The sequence below is a fragment of the Ixodes scapularis genome, unplaced genomic scaffold, assembly GCF_016920785.2.
Source record: "Ixodes scapularis isolate PalLabHiFi unplaced genomic scaffold, ASM1692078v2 PGA_scaffold8__174_contigs__length_109621045, whole genome shotgun sequence".
Lineage (NCBI taxonomy): Eukaryota > Metazoa > Arthropoda > Arachnida > Ixodida > Ixodidae > Ixodes > Ixodes scapularis.
The window spans coordinates 87,270,200-87,276,199 of NW_024609883.1; the positions used below are offsets into that span (position 1 = coordinate 87,270,200).

The following is a 6,000-nucleotide window of genomic DNA, read 5'->3' on the forward strand; positions in this document are numbered from 1 at the left end:
CAACCCTCATATGTGCCACATTTCGTGTACATTCTGTCACTTGTGACTTCTTGAAAAATATGTTTCGGAAGGATGAAAATTCGTGCAGCAATGACCCTTTCTTCGAAGGTCTTCAGAAATACAAAACAAACAAAGACAGTTTTATTCTGAAGCCCGGGAGATATGATCATACAGTTAAAGAACAAAATATAGAAGCAGAACAGTAAGAACGTTGGGAGTTTCAAACCAAAACCCCAACATCTAAGGTCCACCAATATCCCACTTGTCTCTTTTTCTTTGTGTAGATCAGGAGTGGCCAAGCAGCGGCTCCCGAGCCGCATGCGGCTGTTCGCGTGTTAAAGTGCTGCTCGCAGCTTCCTCTCCTACCCCTACGCCCCCCCCCCCCCCCTGTCACACGAGCACTTCCCCAAAAAGAGAAATGGATTGCATTTTAACCCTTTCATGTTGAACTCATTTTTCAGTCGAGAAAGAAAACAATATATATATTTTTGTTTGTATGTCGTGCTTAAGGTTCTCTCAAAATTATAGAAACATTGTGAATTGTGACAGGTACCCTATTGGGCTGAAAGAGGTATGTCGCAAACTCGGGACAACAGGCCACGAAGTTAATAATTTTACCGACGCCATCTGAATAAAATTAATTTTTTTCATCAATTATATTTGCGTAGAAAAAACGTCTCGAAAGGAGTGAAACACCGTTTTGCTCACTGCGCTGTGCTTGTTCCCACAACGAACAAGCACAGCGCGAAAGCATCTGGCTTCCACTTCATGGCTGATGAAGATCAAAGAACCAGTTGGTGTTCTTGTTAAGGCAAAGATGTGCGTTGCATTTTCTGCACATTACGTTGGTATGCCCCTTGCAACCAGGTTTCTTGCACCGCTGCCTCGTGCCTTTGACAACCGGCCAATATCCTTTGCAGTCCGTCAGACGTCCTCGTCGGGGATGTGGCTCGTAAGTCCTCGTCGCTTCTTCATTTGGAGTTGAGCTTCAAGAGAACCGGAGGGTCGTTTCCGTTTCTTTCAGGAGAGTTCCTTTCTTAGCTTGCAGAGGGATTCCGCAATTCCAAGCCGGATTTTCAGCATGTCTCTCTGCTTATTCTGTGGTACGCCCAGTAACTGACAGTCTCGTCGGTAGAGGAGCTAGCTCACAACGATCACAACGTCTAAAAGGTGAAAAACAAAGCTTGAGGTAAAATTTTTTTGACCTCAACTGGATCCGATAGTATGATATCAGTGCATCAAGGAGATCAACGCATCCCATGTACTTGTTTTACGTCACAACTGCGCTAGGACACTCAACCTGGACAGACTTCTTTTCACGCCTATCCCACCTCATGACAGTGGAGACGGGTTGTGCACCGGCAAAGATACTTGCTGTGGCCATCGATCGGTTGTCGTACCACTTGACAACAATCACCTTTTGGTTATCCACCACTGCCTCGTACTCTTCTGCACTTCCTCGTCCTCTCTTGCGGAGTTCTGCGTCCGAGGCCATATCATAACCCTGCAGTCGATTCGCACGTACAGTATCGAGGGCATATATGCCTCTTTGTGTCAAAGGCACGAGAAGATTCAGAGATGCGAACCAATTGTCAAAGTACAAAAGGTGGCCCAGTTGAGGCTGCACGCACTGAGCCAGCTTTACGACGATGTTACCGCTGGCCCCGATGTGAGGAAACTCCGGCACTTGATCTATGTGGCCTGCGTACACGTCAAAAAAGTGAACAATACCCCTGGAGTCACAGAGTATGAATATCTTGTAACCCCACTTGTGAGGCTTCTTGGGGCGGTATTGCTTAATGCTGGAGTGCCCTTGAATGGAACCATCTGTTCGTTCACACAGAGACATTGTTCCTGAGGAATCTCCTCGACTTTCGGCAGCAGCATCTCGAGAAGCGGGCGATTCTTGAACAGCTGGTGGCATGCTGAGGTTAACGCTGATGTGCAGCGAGGATTTGATCTCCTCCCACCTGTCGCGCGTCATAACATCGGCCACAACTGGTAGTCTGCATTCAGCTGACCAGTACAAACGAGATCGTGGTAGCTGGAAGATCGACATGCAGACTGTGCAGCCTAAAACCCGCTCAAGGTCCACACAGGAGAATGCGAAAGGCTTATTCGGGTTTTGCTGTACTGCGTAGAGAATGCTCTACTGCAGAATTAGATTTAACGCGTGGTCGTCGAAGAATCCCTGGAGGTACTCAATTGGAAACCTGGCGGCATCGCTCTCATGCGCAGGGCCTTTCGACTGAAAGACGTCATTACTCAGAGATACAGATGTTTTTGACCAGTGCACTGGCCGATTCACTCTTTTCAGTTCAGTTCAGTTTGTTGTACCTCAAAGGTATTTCAGATGAACTGCATTACATGAGGGGCGATCAAATGACATATACAGATGGCAAAACAGTGATGACAAAATAAATAATAAAAAAAACGAAAAAAGAGACACAAAAAACTACGAACTAATAGGACATATATCAGAACATAACATGTAGAAAAAGTAATTAACATATAAACATGTTAAAGATCAACGCTTTTCAGGTGTGCCTTGCAGAGTTCGCGGAATGTCTTAGGGATAGATTCACGTACTATGGACTCACGAAGGGAATTTTTGTTAGCAATAGCGAGAGAAAGTGGGGAATTTTGGAATTTATTAGTTCTGGCGAATAGAGGTTTAATTTTTAGGCCGTGGTTATGACGCAAGGAGATGTGAGGTGATGGGTGACAGTTGGTATTTCGAAAATCAGAAGAGGAATATAGCAAGTTTTGTGAAAAAGGACAAGACGAGGAAGTTGAGTCCTTTGAGATACAGGGCATAGGTCGAGATTGAATTTTAGTATAGTTACGCTTGACGTTCGCGAGTAGTCATGTGTTATAAAACGGGAGGCCTTGTTTTGCACCGATTCGAGTATAGTAATGAGATATGATTGATGAGGCCACCATATAAAGTTGACGTAGTCTAATTTTGATCGGACGAAAGTCTTATAGGCAGTTAGTTTAACACAACGGGGAGTGGGGTATAGGTTACGTTTTATGTATCCTAGAGATCTGCATGCACTAGCCACTATATTTTCAAATGGGTATTCCAAGTTAGGTCGTCAGAAAATGTTACGCCGAGATATTTGTAAGTTGGTACCGATTCTTCTTCTTCCGAGCTTGTACCGATCCTTCTTCTTCTTCAATTTCTTTGCATGTGTCATTATCGGGGGGCCCGTTGAACTGTTGGGGAGGGCTGTAGTCCGCATCCTCATTGTGCTACTGCTGTATTACATATACAGTTGGACTGCTTATGACTCGGATAGACTGTAAGTAGTTCAAGTTCCGTTTATTGCTCTACAGAACAGTTTGCCCCCCCCCCCCCCCCCCCCCCAACCCCCCAGTGGCTCTGGGAAGTTTCGTGGTTTTCTTTGCGGCTCTTAGGCCGGGTGAGCCTGGCCACCCAAGCTGCGGACTTCTCATTCTTAGGAACTTGGGTGCCTAACGAATTTCACAATGGGCACCAAAGCAGCGTTCGGAGAGTTCAGTTTAGGTTCGAGTAAAAGACGTGCTACCGGGTCTGTGGTAATCAACGACGTTGCTGGTAATAGTGCAATCTGTTTGGGTTGCTCCACTGCCCTGTGGGGAGACCGCTCGAACTCTGCAAGCATTGCTTCCCTGCGCATTTTGAAAGCCCCGAAGTTTGTTGAAGTTTAGAACCTTTCTCCTTCCACTCTCTTCTCTAGACTGCGCAGAAGCAAGACAATCTTTTTTGAAGCCGATAAGAAGTTCGAAAATTCACTAGTTGAACCTCAAAGTTCGACGTCGAACCTGAGGTTTCGACAAAAGTTCGCAGAATTTTTACAAATAGGCCAAAATAGCCACATAGCCAACAACAAAATTTTGACGCCAACTAGAAAAAAGGCAGCCCAATTTGGCTATATATAGACCAATCTGGCAACATTGGATTTACATTTGAACTTTATTTTAGGGGGAAAATAAAGGTTGACTGATTGGTCGACTGACTCTAGTAATTGCAAGGTCCTGACAAATATTGATTTCGGCAAAAATGGCGTTAGTTAGCCACGGCGGAAGGTAAGCGAACATTTCTGACTGGGAAGTATAGTCATATTTGGTTCATCGCCCCACCCTACGATTACAAACCTTTGCCAATCACAAATTAAATTTTTTCTAACTCTTTCGTTGCACATTAAAAGTTAGCCAAATCTCTGTTTTCACCCGATATTCCTTCGATTTTAGGTAGGCTGTCTCTCGAAATATTGCGGTAGTTGTTTTTATTGTAGCGTCGCAATATTCAGACTCCAAACTGCAAAAAAGTGACGATGAATTCTACGTGCTATCGGTGTTGCACTTTCTACGCATAAAACTAAAGATACCAAAATACATCTTATTCAGGAAACAATACTCATGGTTAAAGTTGCCTTGATCTACCCGGTCTCTGAAATCGCGGCCAGGCTCTTTAAATCTACCGAAAGAATCGGCTTTTTAGCCTATAGTGCTACGATTTTATGCAGCGTTGCCCGCAGGTGGTGCATTTTTTTCTATAAAATTTGCAACGAGCGAACTTACCTGAGGGAAAAGTAACTAAATGAAAAATGCTTAACTCCAATGGAAATGCAGCAAGGTCACTTCTGCGGAATATTTTAGAGCATGGCTCTATTGCCAAATAACTCGGCCTTCTAGCATTTATACTTTCACGTGTAAGGTCGACGTGACTTAGCGAGGCGATTATTTGTATTACATATTTATTTGTTCATTGATAAAGCATTCGCTCGAGGCATTGACTGTTCTCCGTGTATACCGCATTCATAGCGTCCAGATGAACTAGAGAAACCTGCGAATCATGCCATCAATTTGGTTGATGTCGGCCACCTTTTTACGTAGGAAGGAAAAAAAATGGTCAGCGGCAATTATGTCCACAAAGTCCTGTAACGCGTTAAAAGCAGTATTTAAGGAACTTCACACTCAAAGGCAATTCTCATCGCCTTAAGAGTATGCCTAAACGCATACGCGATAACAGCAAAGCTAACTACCCTGCCATCAATGATGAATTGGCACAATTTCTGGACGAATATATGCAGAATTTTTCTAATCGCACTATAGAATCCAATTGGTCTATTTTAAAGTCAAAGTTAATTATCTTGTAAACAAATACGTACCCCTACGAATTATCCCGTACAAAAACCGGTCCCCTTGGTTTGCTGTTTCGTTAAAGCACCTGCGAAATAAAAAGAAACGACTGTTCCGCAAAGCAAAGCAGTTCAATAAACCTGACGTGTGGTGTGCGTGTCAGAATGTTGCAACCCTCTTTAAGAACGAAGGGGAAAAAGCAAAAAACATATTTTTAATGATGTCCTACCATCCTTATTGACAAATGAAACTAAGAAATTTCGGAATATAATTGGTGGACAAAAAGAGAGTGTGATATCTCTAGTAGACGATAATGGAGTCTCAGTTCCAAGGTCGGAATGTTCATCTTTACTAAATGATGTGTTCTCAGTCTTTTATGCTACTGTCTTTTGTTTCTTGCCCTGGATATGATCTTGCAGCCTTTCCACTTATGGATCCTGTTACAATTGATTGCATTGGTGTGCTTAGCATAATAAAAAACTTGAAGGTTTCTTCTTCATCTGGAACTGACGGGATTAATTCTCAATTTCTGAAGAACACTGAAATGCTCTCTTCTGTAATACTATCTAAACTTTTTTCGCAGTCCCTAGATCTTTGTTTGTTGCCCAGCGATTGGAAGGTGGGTAAGGTGGTACCTTTGTTTAAATCAGGTCATGCTCGCTCTCCTCTTAATTCCAGGCCTATATCTTTAACTAGTGTCCCATGTAAAATGTTGGAGCATATCATCTATTCTATCCTAGTTAATGTTCTTGAATCCAACTCATTTTTCACATATCGTCAGCATGGTTTTCGTCAATCATTCTCATGTGAAACGCAACTGGTTTGTTTCACGAACGATGTTTTCTCTTGCTCTATACAATAATCTTTCAATCG

General features: G+C 43.3%; 1 pseudogene; it reads right to left on the reverse strand.

Annotated features, from left to right (window-relative positions):
- The window catches only part of LOC120837332, a 38,241-nt pseudogene extending 36,392 nt beyond the window's left edge, over positions 1 to 1,849 (reverse strand).
- Positions 1,850 to 6,000: the final 4,151 nt, after the last annotated feature.